At 44.8% G+C, this 20,612-nt stretch overlaps 1 protein-coding gene across 2 annotated transcripts in view; it reads left to right on the top strand.

Moving 5' to 3' along the window:
- The first annotated feature begins 8,299 nt into the window (after positions 1–8,299).
- Positions 8,300–20,612, top strand: part of LOC147673966 (NACHT, LRR and PYD domains-containing protein 3-like) — a 428,609-nt gene continuing 416,296 nt past the window's right edge. For both annotated transcript variants that reach the window (XM_086945054.1, XM_086945053.1), the window contains exon 1: positions 8,300–8,380. The gene's annotated coding sequence lies outside the window, so the exon portion shown is untranslated. The remainder of the gene's footprint in view (positions 8,381–20,612) is intronic.

Genomic DNA, 20,612 nt, shown 5'->3' with positions numbered 1-20,612 from the left:
ATGCACCGTACCCCTACATTCCGGGCGTGTGTGCGCATCGTCTCACTATTGTAATCGTGCCATACGCGAGCACACCATACCCCTACATTCCGGGCGTGTGTATGCGCATCGTATCACTATTGTAATCGTGCCGTACGTGAGCGCACCGTACCCCTACATTCCGGGCGCGTGTGCGCATCGTCTCACTATTGTAATCATGCCATACACGAGCGCACCGTACCCCTACATTCCGGGCGTGTGTGCGCATCGTCTCACTATTGTAATCATGCCATACCCGAGCGCGTGAAACGCACAGTACACGTGTGTGGATCTCAAAATTACTTAGGGGACGAGTAGTAGGCCCTGAATGCATCCTGGGTGTCATGGATACTGAGATTTGAGTTGCTATGTGTCCAACAGGTGTCCTGCAAAAGTCAGCTGGCCCAAAAAATACAATGTTGCAAAATGATTGTTGAGCTGAAGCTCAAATTTTAAACAATGCAAATGCGTGTCAGAGCCGTATGTTTAAAGGGATTGAGGAAACGTACGATGCGAACGAATCTGACCTATCACTCTGTACTCCTCGAACTGAAAGTCCCTCAGCATCACTGATTTAAGGCAGCATGAAGCCCTGAGAGGGCACTTGCTTGCACAACATTGGAGTAGACCACACTGCTGCTGCCTCTGCATCCTCTGGTATTTCATGGCACGTACTATGGAGAGGGTCCCAGCCTTCATAGAGGAGGAGAACCAGGCCCTGCTGGACAGGCTCCTACCACAGTACAGCAAGCTGTATGGGAGACCAGGGGAGCAGGTGAGTGCTGACTCCACTACCTTTGACTGTGCACCTGTTGTGTGAGTGTCACAACAGGCATTGTGTATTGGTGGAACAGACATGCAATGGGGTTTGGAGTGAGTCCCAGTGGGTGTACATGGTGGTGTCTCTTATGTAGAGCATGATGTAGTTCATGTGTGTTCACTCCTCTCTTACATTGTGCTTACTGTGACATTCACTGCATAGTGAATGACACATTCAGCCGTGACAGACCTTGGTGGCTTTATTTCAAAATGTCCTGAGGTGGAACAGTGGTCCTCCCGGAGTGACAGGTGACTGTACTCACAGATGTTTATGACTTGAGGGGACCTGTGGTGAGATTGTCCAAATGATGTGTACAACCTCATGGACATTTATGTGTGTGAATGTGCCTTTGTCATGTGGGTGAGTGTGTATGCGATGTGTTGCACCACTGCTGCATGGCGTATGCAGCAGCTCTACCCATCTGATGTGACAAGTAAGCAGTGCTGTGTGCCTGACTTGCAAAGCTAGCATGTCACCTGTGACACCCCAGTGGCAAGTGGCACATGTGCAAAGTGAGGGTTGCATCCGCTGTTGTCAGTGCCAGGCGAGTGATCTATGCCAGGGTGTGTCTGTCTGGTCTGCTGAGGGTTCTACAGTAGAGTGGGATATTTGACTGCTAGGCACGTGCTGTCCCACACCCTGCAGTTGCATGTGTTGACCAGTGTGTGCCATGATCAGTGAGTGTATTGCACCCGTCACGCCATCTGTTGGCTTTCAATGCCATGTAGTGCATTGGGGCTTGCACACAGGCCAAATTCACATGGACAATGATGCAAGTCCTGTCAGCATCCTATGCACTGTTTACATTATCAAAGATGTGCAAGTGTGTGTCTCTGGGACATGGAGCAGGTGTAGTGATGTTGTTTCACTGTGTCTTCCTGACAGGTAACTGCCCAGGAGAAGGAGGAAATCTGGCGGGACATCGTCAGGGCCGTCAGGTCTCCGGGGGACACTCGCCGGCGCCTGAGGAACGTGCAGAAGAGGTGGCAGGACATCTGATGCTGGATCCGGCGTATCGCCAGGGTCCAGCTGAAGCTGTCACCTCCACGCCGGCATGGTGGACGCCGTCGCATGACCCCCCACATGCTCCTTGTCCTGGCGGTGGTGTTCCCAGACCTCCATGGGCAGTTGCAGGAGAGACAGCAACATGGAGGGGCTAGGTACATGGCTGTTTGTTGTGTTGTGTGTCACCTGCTTTTTGAAGTGCTCTGAAGCCTGGCTACACTCCCACAGTTGGGGTGTAAGCTCAGACAGGTTATATGTGCAGTGCCTTTTCAGCTCCCCATAGTCACCTGGTGCTCATTTTCATCCCTTCCCCTCCTTCCCATTTGTCCACTGGTCTGTGTGTAATCACATTTGCACATGTTCATCTAGGGTGCAAGAAAATCAGACTGCACATTGATTTCTGCATCATGTGGGAGGGTGGTCTGTGACATGTGTTGGGACCTTGCATGTGCCATGACCTGTGCACTGTGTTGGGGCTCCATATTTGTTGGCACTGATGATGACTCTCAACATAGGAGTGTAAGGTTTCAACTGCACACCCTTGCAGCATGCATGATGTATGTAGTGTCCTCAGACATGATGTACATCAGTGGGAGATATGCATAGTGCCATGATGGTTGCTCATGGTACAGTCAGCTCATTCCAGACCCACGGATCAGTGTGCCCACTACAGTCCCCTGAGACACCCTGGCCTCCTAATCATGTGAGTCATCCAACACTTTGCCCATTCTATGTGGGTTTAGCATGGGTCTGCCTCTGTGGCATTGGTCCCTGGCATAGTTTGTATTTTTTCTGTGTCTACTACATGTGTCCACTGGACAGAGATACAACATTTGGCTTGTGCGTACTCACACTGGGCAGTGCTTGTGTGCCGATTCACAACAATCTGTTGATGGTTGTTTGTCACAAATATGTTTTGCCAGCCCCACAAGTTGATGTTGGGTTACTTTTGGAATTGTTGCTGCACAGTTTTTGTTACCCCGATTCAGAGGTCTCACTTCTGGAGCTGTATCAATCACATTGACTGAGGTATGGGGTGTTGTGCGGGAGAGGTCTACATGGGCCCGCCTGATTTAGCCTTGCCAGGTCTGACCTGTGGGTGGGAATTGGCTGAACAATGATTCACCATGCCCTGCCCCTGTGATGGTGGCCAGTGATTTAATTTGGAGATTTGCAGCCTATGTTGTTTTGTTCCAGACATGACCCAGGCTCATACATTTTTGCAACATGTATGTAGTTCAGATGCAACACGGTTTTGTCTTTCTGTGCAGACATCTGTGTCGACATTTTGCCTGGGGATAAGAGTGTGTCCACAATGCAGCAATGATTTTCATCATCACAATTGCAGGCCCATTAGCATAAGCATTGTCCTGAGGTGGGACAAGTGTGCCACTCCACGACAGCCAGTAGGTTTTTATGTGCAAGCAACTGTGTCATCAGGGAATGGATGCCCATGTGAGGACTGACATATTTCACGTTGTGTCACATAAATGATTGTACCTTGGCACTCACAACACTTGTTATTCATGTTTAGAATGTGTTAATATGACAAATTGTGTAAGTAACACTTATGTGCCTGCATGATAGATGTCTCACAAGGTAGTGCACACAAAATTACATTTCCACTTTCATGTAAGTCGCTGGCACCTTTTCAAAGAGGCCAGTGTTAGCGATACATGGTGTACCTTGATCTCCATATACATGTTCCCACAGTGATCTTGGGGTCTTGAAAGTCCTTTGTAGTCGATTATACAAACTAAGGATTGTCAAGACATCAAGACCTCTGTTTGACCATGAATATGGACACTCTGCAACGCCATTTGTTTCTAACAGTGTTTTATTTTGAAGTGTGCCAGCTTTTTCAATGAATGTGGAAATGTTTTTTAGTGTGCATTTCCTTGTGAGACATCTTTCATGCAGGCACATAAGTGTTCTTTTCACAAAAAGGCGAATTACCACATTCAATACATATCGATTGTGTAAAGTTTCGTGAGTCCCAAGGTACAAACATTTATTTAATTTTATTTTTTGACCAATGTACTTACAGGGCTCTGAGTGTGGTGACACCTTGGTGAGTGAGGAGGGTTAGTTTGCCATGAGGGGCACTACTACTGTTTCTTTCTTGGTGAACAAGAGGTGGCATCACTTCATTGTATTGATCTGCTCTCCTGTAAACAAACACTAGCTTCTCTGGGTATTTCTCATTCAAGTTGTGGCCTGGTGTGTTCTTTGTATCCTTGTGTCCAAGTAGCATTGTGTCTATACCAACTGGGCAGTACAAGGCTCAAAGATGTGCAGAGTTATCTGGCTGTTACTCATGATGCATGGCATGAATTTCACTGTGACCTATTGATTTTGTGCCCATGTGTCAGATGAATACATGTGACTGTTGCTTTTCTGTTTCTTCTCCTTGTCCACAGCATCATCACCCGAAACTGGAGGAGACAGCTGCATGGACCTGGAGGAGAGATCCAGCCACAGTGCCACCAGCGCAGGGGAGTCAGAAGGAGCCCGTGGCATGGAGGGTGAGAGGAGTCAGTCTGCGGACCTGTTGGAAGGTGACACATCTTAACACGCCAATGGATCCGATTCTGACTCCCAGGAGGAGGGGGAATTCGCTGCAACACCTGGCAGCATCACTGAGTCTGTCCCCGCCTCCTCAAGAACCATCTCTACCCTCCCAGTTGCTCCCATCCCTTCTGTCCGTGCAGCCCCGCATGTCTCCTTCGGACCCGGCACCGCAGCCCCTGCCCCTGTCTCCTCTGCTGCCCTCAGTGCGGAGTCTGTGGACTTACTCCGCCAGATACAGGTTGGTCAGACATCGATGCTGAATGTCCTCCATGGCCACACTCGAATCCTGACAAAGTTGTTGTCGTTCATGGTGGGCATGTCAGCAACGATGTCTGACCAACGTCGGATTACGCAGTCCATGGACTCATCACTGACGGCAGCAGTTTCCCTCCTTCAGCGGTCTATCCCCCCCTCCTTCGGACCCATCCATACTCCCCTCTCCCATACCTGTCCAAGGCACATGCTGGAAGACACGATCAAGCACACCAACGGACACAGGCAGCACACCCCCACAAAAGTCGAAGCGCACACCTCCTGGCATGCACACTCAAGGGGCTGCAGGCACACCCACAGGGACTGGGGTTAGACCGCAGACACGCAGCCAGAGTCACAGTCCGCAACCCTCACAACCCTCTACCTCCACTCCCATAGTGTCATCGGGTGCAGGGGTTGGTCTGGAGTAACTGGCTGCAGTGTGCAGCGCAGAGTATCTGTCCACCTTTGGCGCTGCACATGCCAGTGAGGAGGATACGTCCACCCCTGCACCCACCACACCTACCCTTCCCACTCCTGTCCCTGTGGTTCCGGGTCCTGCCCCCGATGATGCCCCAAGGGTCAACATTCCATTAGCAACTCCATGTGCAGGCAAGTTAGGGGTAGACAGTCTACCCAACGTCCCCCTACAAGGACATTTGTGTGGACTGGCTATTGGCCTTATTTAAGCCTCATTTTTGCACATCTTATTTTTTCCTGCTGAATAAAGCCTTTTATTTTACGTTCACCACTATTGCATTTCAGGTATTTGATGTTGGTGATGAGGGGCCTGGAGTTGGTGTCATGGTAATGTTTTGGGGTTCTGAAAGATGTTTTTTGTTGATGGTCATGAGGTGGACCATGGTATTTGTGTGCCATCACAATGTCTCTGCAATTAATCATTGGTTGGGTGTGTTCAGTTTGGCTAGAGACATTGTCCCAAGGAGTGCATTTGGGCACATGACTCACAATTTTGTGCATTGTATCTGAGGGGTTTCAACCCTATTCCTTCCATGAGAAACTACATCTTGGTGGTCTGACCACCACCTGGACATTCATATCAGTCCTGGGATGTGCATGACAGTGTGTGTTCCCTTTCACTCTCTTTGTTTGGAAGGCTGTTACATCACTATACACTATTGTGTCATGATGGTAGAGTGTGTATTTCGCCCGCAGCCTCCATGGGTGGATATGCATGTGGAATTTGACATCACACCTACATGCGGTGTGTCACGCAGTGTGTGAAAGTAATCCATCCTCCAGGGAGTGGGACACTGCTGTAAGTGATGTGTTGCTATGGCACTCTCATTATAGTCACAACTTAGGGATGTGCACACACCCCCATGTAGTTGTGGTATGCTGATGATGATGTACCCCTCATATATCTGGGTACTGCTGGTAGTCATATCCACCCACCCCTCATATGTCTGGCCTCTGCTGGGAGTCCTCTGCACCCACCCCCATACTGTTGGGCACTGCTGGGAGTCATATCCACCTACCCCTCATATGTCTGGGCACTGCTGGGAGTCATACCCACCCACCCCTCATATGTCTGGGCACTGCTGGGAGTCATATCCATCCACCCCTCATATGTCCGGCCTCTGCTGGGAGTCCTCTGCACCCACTCCCATACTGTTGGGCACTGCTGGGAGTCCTCTGCACCCACCCTCATACTGTTGGGCACTGCTGGTAGTCATATCCACCCACTCCCATACTGTTGGGCACTGCTGGGAGTCTTATCCACCCTCCCCTTATATGTCTGGGCACTGCTGGGAGTCATATCCACCAACCCCTCATATGTCTGGCCTCTGCTGGGAGTCCACTGCACCCACCCCCATACTGTTGGGCACTGCTGGGAGTCCTCTGCACCCACCCCCATACTGTTGGGCACTGCTGGGAGTCATATCCACCCACCCCTCATATGTCTAGGCACTGCTGAGAGTCATATCCACCCACCCTCATATTGTTGGCCACATGGGGTTGATGGCGTGTGTGTGCCTTGTATCACTATTGTGACGGTGCCGTGCGCGAGCGAGTGAGACGCACCGTACCCCAACATTCCTGGCGTGTGTGCGCATTGTATCACTATTGTAATGGTGCCGTACACGAGCGTGTGAGACGCACCGTACCCCAACATTCCTGCGGTGTGTGCGCCTCGTATCACTATTGTAATGGTGCCTTATGCGAGTGCGTGAGACGCACTGTACCCCAACATTCCTGGCGTGTGTGCGCATCGTATCACTATTGTAATGGTGTCATACGCGAGAGCGTGAAACACACCGCCCCAACATTCCTGGCGTGTGTGCACATCCTATCACTATTGCAATGGTGCCATACGCGAGCGTGTAAGACGCACCGTACAAGTACACTTCCGTTGTTGCAGTACCTTCTTCTCACCGTATGCGCCGTCGTCGGTTTCTGTGCACCAGGTCATAGGCGTACAGGACTGGGATGACATGGACGATGGGGTTCATGGCATGTATGTCTCGTACCGGGGATGGGGTTCGGGTCGGACTCTGCTTTTACGGACGTTTTGAGCTCTCGTAGAAAAAGGGTTGTACGGAGTGTCGCAGAGACTGATTGTACTTGCTGGGCCGGAAACTGCTGCTTCATTACGTACGGACGTCGCGTGATGCCTCTTCCGGATACAAATCGTACGTATATTTCAGTCGTATGGTTTTTAGTACGAATCATACGGAAATCTGCTTTGGGTTCGGATCGTACTTCATCGTACGTACGGGGACGTTGAAGGTGTACGATTCGTACGGGAAACATGCTCCGTACGGCTATTCGTAGGGGATTTTACCGAATCGGAATCGGCCCCATAAAGTATGGAATGTAACACACAAGAAATATGAAACTTAGCACCTATGTACCAGTAAAACAAAATGATGAAAGATAAATGCAAATTTTTGAATCACAAAAAAGGACACATCATGCTAATGGACACAAATTACACTAGAGATGTGGAATTAAAACATGCCAAGGTTGTTCAGTGGCTTAATGCACCCAGCACAAGCTTCATAAGCAAATCTTGGTAAGTGCATTTTACATATTTCCGAAGTCGATAAAAAGAGTGCAAATGGTAGTTAAGCTTAAATTTCTTGACTGTAATAGGGTGATCCTCCCATATATCGCACTTCATTCTCATTTATGAGCTAACAGGTTGGCATTTGTTCCTCTTCTCCACTAAATATACATATATGAAATATACCTGCCTATAGACCCGATTTAGGCACGAAACTCTCGATTTTTAAAGGCAAAATTGCTTTATTTTGCTGTCTCCCGCCTGAAATTGCCTCCTCTTCAATATAAGTCAATGGAAAAAGACATTCTCCCGATAACTTTTCAAATCTCCTCCTACTTTCCTCTTCTAAAATATCGGCATGTATGTTATAATCTGCTCTGCAGGTATACGTCTAACTAAGAAGGCTAGCCTGGGGCGTTGTAGAGCTGCTTAGAGTCCAGTGCAAAGAATAAGGGAGATTAGAAGGACAACTGAAGACACACTTGTAAGACGTTAGCGTTAGTCGAAGCTTCACTGAAGATGGCTGCTCATATTTTACTGTTGGAAAGTGCACGGTACACATACCGGTGTAGAATTTCACTCACTGGCCGCCCTTTTCGTACTTTCAGTTTCCTTTGCTTTTATTTCCTGCTCACGACAGACGGTGGCTACGCGAAATGACCCAAGAGCTCTGTTCCATGCGAAAGGTAAGAAAAATTATTCACATTTACACCCACCTCCAGGACAAATCCGCAATTTAATTTTCTGTTGATCTTACAACAGCAAAGGGCGCGGCTCAGGGAAGTGGAAAGTTAAAGTGTTGAAGTTGCTCGTTACGTAGCGTTAACATCACACACTTGTGAACGTTTCATGACACAGTTTTTATTTGGTCTGATCACCCTTGGTGCATCGCAGCTGTTCCCGAAGGATGTTTTACATTTGGGGCAATGATGTGTTTTAAACGTGCTTGGTGACTAACCAGTTCTTAATTGGTAACATTATTAATAGGTGCAGGTGCATAAAACTCAGGTTATATACCCGGGATCGGCGCCATTAAACGACAGCATGCGGAATACCAAACAAATCTACCAGTCCTGAATCCAACTCGTGCCTCTTTAAGTAACTACTAAACACTCCCTTCACCTTTATCTCACTGTTGCAGGTTCCGGCTTTCCCCCATGGTTACGGTATCCTGTCTTCCTCTTCCTCCTTTCCTCTTTGTATGTTTTTCATTTTCTTGCTCTCCAGGGATCTCTGATGAGAAAAATTAAGTGCTGGTCCCCCAAGGAGTGCCCGCGGCACCAATTGGCAACGACAGCACAAATTAAGCAATGTTCATCCCACGATTCCATGTCACGTGAATATATAGTATGAAAGTTCTGGCTTTCCCTTCATTATTTTTTATTGGCTGTGATAATTCATTTGTTTGATTATAGGATTTCATTGGCTTCATAGAGCCCCGATTTATATGTTGGCATAGAGAGAACCCAGTCACAACAGCCTTTCCTGCCAACAAAATGGCCCTTCCGTCCAATTTAAATGCGGGTGGACCATAATTTGACGATGGTGAACACTTCGGGGCATATTTATGAGCCCCTTTTGCGTCGTATTGCGGAAGAGCAGGAAATGAAACAGGAGATTTGTGAAGCCACGCTAGACACCTTGAGTGTCCCTGCGTGGCTTCGTAAATCTCGAGCAATATCGCTGCATTGCATTACTCAGCGCCAGGGAGGCGTTTCCATGGGCGTTCCGTGGGTGATCCCACACTACATCCCTGGCTTTTGACGCTTTCTCAGATTTACAAGAACAGGTAAACTTGGGAATATGCCCAAAAATATGCCTTCCCAGGAGAGGTGTGACAAGGAGAAAGCCTCTCATGATTGTTTTTGTGCAGGAAGGTACCCCTTCCAGCATAAAAATAATCCTGCATGCAACGCAGGCATCCTTACACCATGAAGCAAGGGTGCCTGTGTTGGCACTAAGCAGCCAAAAGGGCACCAGCACTGGGGAAAGGACAGGAATGTGCCAAATTTTCCTTTTATATGGCGCATTCCTGTTCTTAACCTGCCGGCAGGGTAGCAAGGTGTCTTGCTGTGCTGCTCTGACTTCATCATAAATAGGCTCCTACTTCTCCGCTGTGGTCAGACTCCTCCAATGTCCAGAGGGAGTAAGGGAAGTCGTAGAATGGACGATATATTTATTTCCACCCACCCAATTTAGATGGGCTGACATATATCCATTTTTCAGTGCCTGACCCTGCCAAGGAAAGCCTTGTGGGAAGGAGCACTGAAAAGTGCTCAATGCCCCCCTATCCCAGGGAGGAAACTAATGACGAGCGGGCATTGTTTTTTTATTTTTAAAAGGAAAATCCCTCTTTGGGATTTTATTTTCAAATCTAAACAAAATTGTAACATTGCCCTACTGGTCCGTCGAGTTTGACGGCGCAGTCCGGCAAAGTTGCAGCACATTGACAGGAACCGCCTAGTCAGTGCTTGAAATGTCTGCCAGCCTAATGGATATTTTAAAATTTAGCAGTCGAGACCTCTGCCAGGATGACGCAGCAATTTACTCCGTCGCCCTTGTGGAGCATGGCCCGACTGCCAAATCTTAAGTCGTCCTTTAACTTTGAATACTTCGTCTCCTTGTGTCTAGGAATGCCACCTTTCTTAGGGAAAAGTACCAACATTTATTCACACTTTTAGTTTATACAAGGACAGGGCACTGAACTTGAAAAGGACTTCAAATAAAATTGTCTGTTTTTATTTTCTGCATGATTTTTCTGTGATTGTTATCTACAGTTATTAGCTAGGGGTCATATTTTATAGTGTTGACTACTTCTATTCACTGTTTTAAATATATACTGATAAGGGGAAAAATACTAGCTGTAGGTTGTTGCCAGAAATGCTGCATTTAACATTATTCTGGACCGGCAACTCTAATTAAAACAAGACAGACATGAAAACCTTTACAAAGGGGTTGAAGCAGTCTCCTGTGAAGAAAGGTTTTGAAACACTGAAAAACTATGACTTTAAAAAGCACACGGACAGTAACATTGTTAGAACTTTACTGGGAGGGTTGGACTTCCTCCTGCCCCCAAAGAGTGGACTGGAAATGTTGTTGACTATGGTACATTTAAAACTTTTGACTGCTAGGACGTCTCCTCTGGTACTAAGCACTTTTTTGGACGTTATGGGTACCTTTAATTTAATCCTTCATAACTTTTTCCACAAAATATATCTATGCCAAATTTGCATCTTTTTCCTAACATCCTGGTGATTCTAAAGAGTTTGTAAATTCACAGAGACAATAGCCAAAAATATATCCGGGGGACACCACTGACCTGGGTTTGAGCTGGTCTTCTCACGGACACCAGGCCCAGCCACAAAAGTTGGATAGCATTTTTATCGGAACAACTGGAGGAATGCTGGGTGGTAGGAACTTTGTGGGTCCCTGCGGATTCCAAAAGTTTATGTCACAGAAATGCAAGGAAAATGTGTGATGTTTGAGGTCTGCAGGACATTGGGAGTAAGAAAATGTCATGGCATGCGCGCGAGGCGCACCACTTGGGACTCCCCCAGGTTTCTAGTTTTCAGAAATGTCTGGGTTTTGTAGGTTTGCCTAAGTGGCAACTAAGCACTGGCCCAATAACCACAGCTACCCCCATTGCCAAATCAGGCAGATGGGGGAAATCCATTAATACTGCCACTGGCAATACAGAAAGGCTCTAGTACCTTTTTTTGGAGTTGGGCGCATTGTCCCGTGCATAGTGGGCCGTCTCCACCTTTTGTTTTTTTTATCCATCCCTTCTATCTGGTGGTCTTTCTTTCCCTGGGCTCAGATTGGGCAAAAATCCCCCAAATCCCACCACAGAGTGCCAGGGGAAAAAAGATTGTACTGCCTTTTTTCGTGGTTTGGGTATGTTACTGTGCATGGTAAGCCACCCCTGTCCTTTTTCTTTTTTTTTAATCTATCCCCAGTGTCTAGTGAGCTTTCTGTCCCTCCAAGGGTCGCAGATTTGGGACAAACCTCCTTTTGTTCAATGACAAAGTTGGCTCTGAGCATGCAGCAGCTGATGATCGTTCACTTTTTAATGCCTGAATGTGCACAGTTTTAAGTAGCTGCTTTAGAAGCCTATTCGCCGACCTTCGTTGCAGCTATCGACTATGTTTCTGATAAAAAAAATAAGGTACTTGACCATTGAAGTCAATTTAGCATTTCAAGGTTCAATAAATGAAAACCCCCTTGGGATGAAAGGCAGGATTGTTTGATTATTGCTTGGCTGCAAAACCATATTGCCAATGTCCTGACTTCGCCTCACTTATCCTGTTCCTTACAATACTAATTCAAGGCTATCTGCTCTAGACAGTAAGATGCTCATTTAGCCCTTGTGTTTTCTTTGCAGTCTGGTACTTACAGACCAGCATTTAGAATGGGAAACCAATGAATCTTAGAATGTAAAAAAAACACAAGAGAGGATTAGCTGCTTAAACTAGACGTTGAACAACTTGAGCACAACGGGTAAAGCAAGGAGCCCCCTTGGCTTTCTGTAATACACTTGCCACCAAATCACCAGTTATAAGCAAGCATCTCACTCATCGTGCTTAATGGGTCCTAAACCACCCCTGCCTTCTTGGATTTTATGTGAGGACATATCACTAGGCATGCTTCCAACATGGTATTCACGTTTTCATGCAATTTGTTAAACAACTGCATGACAACGCAAGGAGTCAAGCTACGATAGACTAAGCATATTTGGTCTAAACCTCCACACAATAACAAGTAACCTGCTATTCAATTCACATGCATATTGATTTGAGATTGCTACAAGTTGTGTGCCATGTTTGCTCCCAAAATTAGACTTATTTTCATGCACATAGTATGAAATGTGGATATTAATTGAGGGGGTGTGTGTACCCACCTAAAACAATGCCCACAGTCCTTAACATGGTGAACCATCAGAGTCACTAAATTAACCTAAGCTCAACATTCTGGTAGATGTGGCACAGAGAGGGCAGGTCTATTTTAGAGAGAATGTGTAAAGTATTAATGCAGTATTCAAACAGTAATAAGGTCACAACACAACACAAGAAAATTCCAAGCCACAACAAATAGGGAGAAGGGAGCAGAGCACGTGGCCGGGAACTTGGCGGCTGGCTAGTTTGGCTGTCAGCTCTCCCCATAAACCTCCAGATTCCGGACTGAGTTGGAAGAGAAAAACACTAAGAATGCCCAGAGCCGTGAGTCGTGAGCCGGCCATCTCTTTCTCCTTCTATTTGCAAACTGTAACCACATTAAACTCGCTTCCTCATCCTGTAGCGGGTCGCGGTTGCGGAGACAGGTTTGGGCGATCCCTCCCTCCGCCTTTCGCGTCTTTCCCGAGCAGGCGGCGTGGGTTGCCACTCCTAACTTCTGCGGGGGCTGGGAGGAGGCAGCTTTGCAGTTCTGAGGCTGCAGCTCCTGATTTTGGTGCACCTGAGTTTTCTCGCCTTTGTTTCCCACGCTCTGGGTATTTTCCATGGAGCAGTGCACGCCCGGTCCCGGGCTTCCTTGATCACAGCGACCCATACGGTCGGGCAGCCAGCGGATAGTGGCGGAACCTCAGCCGATTCCGTGTTCAGTGGTTACTGGGGGTAAGATCTCATTGATTTACTCCACTTTAGATCCATTTTGACTTACTCTGACTTACTTTAAATTACTTATTTTGATGTACTTGGATTTATTCTATGATATACAGGAAGGCGTCTTAAAGGCGTCGGGCAGTTTTTTGTTTTTTTGACAAGAGGCATTATTACAAAGCAGTCTGGCTTGGTGAGGATTTGGTATGCCCCCTCTCGACTTTGGGGGCCAACAGTTTCAAGTCGCTTATAATGTTGCCTCAAAGAGGCAGGCAGCCGCTAGGATTTCCTTTCGGGGGACCCTGAGAAGAATCTGTTGTACTCGTCTCCCCAAAGAAACACTGATTAAGGCCTCATTAAAAGGAGCTGACATAGAGATGACACCTCTGACTCCCTTTGAAATTGTGCGGGGGAGGTATCTTATTTCTATTTTCACTAATTCACCTTTGTAAGCAGTTCCTACAACTCTTTTCTTTAGTCCCTCACATGAGCACTAGATGTCTTAAAGGAGCTTCTATTGGCGAGTTGCCACCGGTACAGCACACCCCTCGGAAGAGGGGTGCAGGCAGAGGCAAAAGCAAACAAGTGGGGTTGGGAGTCGTACATAGACCAGCCGCAATCCCTCCTATAGTAGCCTCTAATTCTGATACTATAACTGAGTTTACTGCTAATCCCGATACTACAACTGTGTCTTCCGTTCTGTCATTGCAAGCTACAAGAGCGGCAGTGCCATCAGAGGGGAAGGGGAAGAGCCCCCTACCTGGTATACATTAGGAAATAAAATCTGTGGGCCTTGAAAATCCTCAGACATCTCTTTTGGGGTACCACCTGATCCTAGGTCTGAAAGAGTGGTCTTGAAAAAACCAAGTATAAGACCGGAAGTAAGCTCTCTCTTGTCTCTGATCTATCTCATTTCTCTTCTATATCTCCACCAATACGGCTGCGGAAAGACTCAACTCAGCTGAAAATAACTCCTTCTCTTCGATCTTTCTTTAAGGTGCTACCGTTAGAACAACAAGCTTGTCAGCCTAATAAACCTCAGGTAGACAGGCAATCATTATCCCACGGCACTCCTTTCACTGAGAAAATTGCTGATCTTAAAATGGCCAATACAGGAGAAGGAGTAGGAGAAGTAGAAAGCACCGTGATTGTACAGGAAACCGATCTGAATTTTTCAACGTTTACTAGATCTCAAGTTCTAAGTGTAGAGCATGAAGATCAGGCCATTTGTCTTGAGGAAGTTACTCAGGCCTCTAAGCAGTTATCTCCGGAACATAGATTGGTCCATCCTCTTGAGACGCAGAGTTCTAACCAATCAGAATTGATGAAGATGCTGGGGAATCTTACCTCGGAGATTACGGGTAAATTTGCTATTTTAGAAAGGAATCTGGCAAAAATCCAAGACACATGTGAAACGTTGGAGGTGAAAGTCTCTGCTATTATGGAGAGGATTTGTCAGATAGAAGCATCTGTGGAGGCTTTAAATAAGGAAGTAAAAGTAAATTGTGTCGAAATTCAGTTGCTAAAAAGTAGTGAAAAATCTTTGATGAATAAAATGGAAGTCTTAGAAAACAACAGCAGGCGTAACAACATCAAGATGTTAAATGTCCCTGAGGGTCTAGAGGGTGATAAGATTAAATTTTTGTTTATAAAGTTGTTAAAAGAGTTTATCCTGTCCATTGACTGTTGAAGAGTCCAGCGAGACTCTTCTGACGTTTCCTCTCGAGCTGCAAGCTCCCAGCTCCCTCAAGGATCAACCAACCCAATCAGGAGCTTTTCAAGGCCAGAGGGATTTCCAACGCGGGGACAGAAGCTCTCGCTAGGATCAACGAGAGACAAAGCGTTTGGCAGTTGGCTGAAGCATGTATTTATAGCTTCAGCCACGAGACCAGCGCGAGGCTCCCTCTTCATGACACCAAGCGCGAGGACTGACACGAGCCTGTCTCCCATGAGCTCACAGTCTAGGAAAAACGGCACATTATGAAATTAAATAACCAACAAGCATTGCTAAAGGCAATTGCTACAGAATACATTACAAAAAGGATTTTGATTAAACTTAACATTTAAATAATACACTAATTAATTCACTAACCTAAAACAACCCTGTTGACTCTAAAAATATATACACTGAATCCATTCTGGGTCCGAACCTAACTAAGACGGCCGGTAACACCCCTAACAGTTCCTCCCCCCAAAGGTCGTCTTACAGGTCTAGGTTTATCAGGATGCAGAGCATGAAAAGATCTAACTAGTCTAGGAGCATGAACATTTTTTTCAGGTTCCCAAGATCGCTCAGAAGGATCATAACCCTTCCAGTCAACCAAATAAAACAAGGCACCCCGAATCCTTTTGGAATCAAGAATGGATTTAACCTCGTACTCAACATGGTCACCGACAAATACTGGCGGTGGTGGATTATCAGCACGAGTAGAAGGTTCAAAAGGTTTCAACAGAGAAACATGAAAAACAGGGTGAATGGCATATTCCTCAGGTAAAACTAATTTCACAGATACAGGGTTCAAAACTTTCTTAATTTCAAAAGGTCCAATATATCTAGGCTTCAACTTCCTGGGACCCTCCAACTGAATGTTTCTAGTGGATAACCATACCAACTGACCTTCCTTATACAAAGGAGCAGCTTTACGATGAGAATCAGCAGTCTTTTTCATAGATAATTTACTTTTGACCCATTGTTTTCTAGCCTTATCTTGGATATCCAACAGATGAGTTAACCTATCAGTAACTGCTGGCATAGACAATTGTTCATCAGGTAAGAGTATAGGAATAGATCTTGGATGTTGACCAGTGAGAAAATAAAAAGGGGAACAACCCAAAGCTGAATGAGTCGTGTTATTATAAGAAAATTCAGCCCATGGTAACACTTCATCCCAAGGGTAAGAGGAGGTAGTTAACAAACATCTTAAACCCTGTTCAACATGCTGATTCAATCTCTCTGTCTGACCATCCGTCTGTGGGTGAAAAGAAGACAGAGCCAACTCGATTCCCAACATTTTACTGAGTTGTGACCAGAATTTAGAAATGAACTGAGGACCCCTATCCGAAATAATTTTTGAGGGCAGACCATGAAGTTTCACAATATTAGATAAAAATACAGTACTGAATTCAGTTGCAGAGGGAATCTTATGTAACGGGATAAAATGTCCCATTTTAGATAACAGATCCACCACCACAAGAACTGTGGAAAAACCATTAGACTTAGGGAGATCAGTAATAAAATCTAAACTGATTGTATGCCAGGGATGAGGAGGAATAGTCATAGGACGAAGTAAACCCATTGGAACTTCATGTAAAGCCTTTTGACGTGAACAAACTGGACAGGCTTTCACAAATTGTTGAATCATAGAAATCATTTTTTCCCACCAAAAATGACGTTGACATAAATCCAGGGTTTTGTTAATACCTGGATGTGCAGCAATTGCCAACTCATGATTCCATCGCATGACCTTATCCTGTAACTCTCTTGTGGGAATAAACAATTTGTCATTGTGATAAAAAAAACCATCTCTAACGGAATTACCTTTTTTAAATAACCATTCGTGAACATCAAGGTTCTTTAATTCCTTTTTAACGGAATCCAAGAAACTTTCTGAATGGATTTCAGCAGCAATTTTTTCTAAAGGCAAAATGCTGGGAGGATCCTTCATAGTATTTAAATCTTTTTCACAAACTAAACGTGAAAGTGTATCAGATAACAGCTGCTTCTTCCCTGGTCGATACATAATCAAAAAATCAAATTCACTAAAGAATTGCAACCACCTCATTTGTCTAGGAGTAAAAGCCTTAACAGTGGAATAAAATTGTAAATTTTTATGGTCAGAATAAACAGTAATAGTGTGTTTAGCCCCCAAAAGATGATGTCTCCATTCTTGAAACACATCTTTAATGGCTAACAATTCTCGTTCTGCAATAGTATAATTCTGCTCAGCCAAAAGTAGTTTCCTAGAGAAAAAGGCGATTGGATGAAGGTGACCAGTATTTGTATCCTTTTGAAGCAACACACCACCAATAGCAGTCTGTGAAGCATCAGCTTCTACAAAGAAAGGCCTGTCAGGATCAGGATGAACCAAAATAGGAGCAGAGGTAAAAGCCTTCTTCAACAATGAAAATGCTAGGTCGGCTTCCTCAGTCCAAGAAAAGACTTTCCCTTTTTTCAATAACTGGGTAATAGGAGTAACAATTTCTGAAAACTTAGAAATGAATCGCCTATAAAAATTAGCAAATCCTAGAATTCTTTGTGTGTCTTTAATTGAAGCAGGAATTGGCCAAGTTAAAATTGCTTCAACTTTCTTTGGATCCATATGAATTCCCTCAGGTGATAAACAATAGCCAAGAAATTCCACTTGAGAAGCATTGAAAACGCATTTTTCCAATTTAGCATAAAGAGAATTATCTCTCAATTTCTGTAATACTAACTGGACATGTTGTATATGCTCTTCCATATTCTTAGAATAAATTAAGATGTCGTCAATATAAACAATACAACAGACATCCAATAGATCATGCAAGACCTCATTAATAAAGTATTGAAAGGCCGCTGGAGCGTTGCAAAGACCAAAAGGCATAACCGTATACTCAAAAAGACCAAATTTCGTACGAAAAGCGGTCTTCCACTCGTCGCCTTCTTTGACTCTAATTAGATGATATGCTCCTCTAAGATCCAGTTTGGTGTAAACACTAGAACCCTTAATTTGATTAAGAAGCACTGGAATCAAAGGCAACGGATACCTATTCTTAATGGTTGCTTTATTAACCGCTCTATAATCGATACAAGCCCTCAAATCCCCAGACTTCTTCGCAACGAAGAAAAGAGGAGACGAAACAGGAGAAGTAGAATGTCGAATAAAACCTAATTCCAAAAGCTCATCCAAATAGTTCCTTAAATAAACATTTTCAGGTTCAGTTAAGGCGTAAATTCTACTACATGGTAGAATAGCACCCGGAACTAAATCAATCCTGCAATCAAAAATTCTGTGTGGAGGTAATTTGGTTGCTTCAACAGGATCAAAAACCTTAGAAAAATTCCTATACTCTACTGGAAGTTTACTATCTTCAGCAGTAAGAGCAGCACAAAAAAGGGGCATCACAGGATCTTGGGTTTCTTGATAACAATGTAACTTACAAAAGGAAGACTCCAAAGTAACAGTCCTCTTAATCCAATCAATCTTGGGATTATGTAATTCCAACCAAGGAATGCCTAAGATGACACCAAAACTTGGTGCATCAATAAGATCAAAAACCACTTTCTCAGTATGACCATTATCTGCTACCAAAGTCAACGGTTCAGTGTTAAATTGAATCATACCAGAAGACAAAACTGAACCATCAACAGCTCTCACAGACTCAGGTTCCTCCTTAGCAACAAATTTCAGATTCAATTTATGGGCAAAACCAATATCGAAAAAATTCCCAGTAGCCCCAGAATCCAAAAGTACAGGAATACTATGTCTTTGAAGAGTAGTTAAGATAAAAACCATCCGAATAGTAAAATGTTTGGGAATATGTGTAGTTACATTGATGACAAATTTGGAGATCTTAGAAGAAATTTTACTCGAGGAAACGATCTCTGCTTCCCTCGAGAATTTCAGTTTTCCGACGGCTTAATAGGAAGAGTTTCAATAGCTAGAACTTTCTTTTTAGCAGGTTTTACAGAACAATCCTTGGCAAAATGCCCAGGTTTGCCACAATACAAACATAAATTGCCCTTACGTCTTCTTTCTTTCTCTTCAGGAGTTAAAGGCCCTTTGAACCCACTCGGTACAACAGGTTCAACAAAAACATTCTTAACTTCAGACTCCTTTTTCTCAACTTTAACTAGAGGACTTTTAAAATCACTCCTTGTTTTTTCATTTCTACGTTCACCTAATCTGTGATCAAGTCTAACCACAAGATCCTGAAATTCCTTAAACCCATCAGGCAAATTCACTATGAGTGCAAGAGAATCCTTTAAATCATCTTTTAGACCTCTATAAAATAAAGAAATTCTCTTTTCTTCAGGCCAATGAGTTTCGGACAGAAGTCTATTAAAGGTAGTCATATAGGAGATAAGATCCTTGGTCCCTTGACGAAGATTCAATAACTCATTATCAGAAGACTGAATTAAAGTGTGTTTGGCAAATAAATTGGACATAGCCGATTTAAAATTCTGCAAATTATGAAGCAAAGGGTCATTATTATCAACTAAAGGCATGGCCCAATTCGCAGCCACCCCTCCCAGATAAGAAATTATAAATGCTACCTTAGCAGAATCAGAAGAAAAAATTTGAGGTTTACACATGAAATGCAATTGGCACTGACTAAAAAAGGTTGCAAATCTGCTATTATCTCCAGTAAACCTTTCAGGGTTGGCCAAAGGGACAGGAGTAGGGGTAACTACAGTTACTTGAACCGGTTGTTTTTCAGATCGGTCTTCTGAGGTATGAGGCTGAACAACATCGGCACCAAATCTAGCTGGCGCTAAAACCGGTTTCCTCTCCTTAGAGGAATCCCTCCAAATCGAGAAACCAGCCCTAGTCTCATCTAGCTCCTGACGAAGCGATTGATTCTCCAAACGTAAATTTTCCATTTCCACTGTCAACTTCTGGACTAACTGTGACAACTGAGCAGCATCCATGAGGGTGAGTTTGCAGACTCGAAAGGAAACGATTTTAAATAGGGAAGATTGGCTTTGTCTACTGTTGAAGAGTCCAGCGAGACTCTTCTGACGTTTCCTCTCGAGCTGCAAGCTCCCAGCTCCCTCAAGGATCAACCAACCCAATCAGGAGCTTTTCAAGGCCAGAGGGATTTCCAAGGCGGGGACAGAAGCTCTCGCTAGGATCAACGAGAGACAAAGCGTTTGGCAGTTGGCTGAAGCATGTATTTATAGCTTCAGCCACGAGACCAGCGCGAGGCTCCCTCTTCATGACACCAAGCGCGAGGACTGACACGAGCCTGTCTCCCATGAGCTCACAGTCTAGGAAAAACGGCACATTATGAAATTAAATAACCAACAAGCATTGCTAAAGGCAATTGCTACAGGATACATTACAAAAAGGATTTTGATTAAACTTAACATTTAAATAATACACTAATTAATTCACTAACCTAAAACAACCCTGTTGACTCTAAAAATATATACACTGAATCCATTCTGGGTCCGAACCTAACTAAGACGGCCGGTAACACCCCTAACATTGACTCCCTAGACCTGGCGGCAGATATTCAGAGAATCCACAGAGATCCCTTCACAAAAAATACCAATAGAACAACAACTAGAAGAATTCTGGTAAACTTTAAAACATTCCTTCTGAAAGAGCGGATTTTATCT

The sequence above is a fragment of the Lissotriton vulgaris genome, chromosome 12 (assembly GCF_964263255.1).
Source record: "Lissotriton vulgaris chromosome 12, aLisVul1.2, whole genome shotgun sequence".
Lineage (NCBI taxonomy): Eukaryota > Metazoa > Chordata > Amphibia > Caudata > Salamandridae > Lissotriton > Lissotriton vulgaris.
Note: the sequence above shows the minus strand (reverse complement) of the source record. Positions and strands in the feature narration are given on the sequence as shown.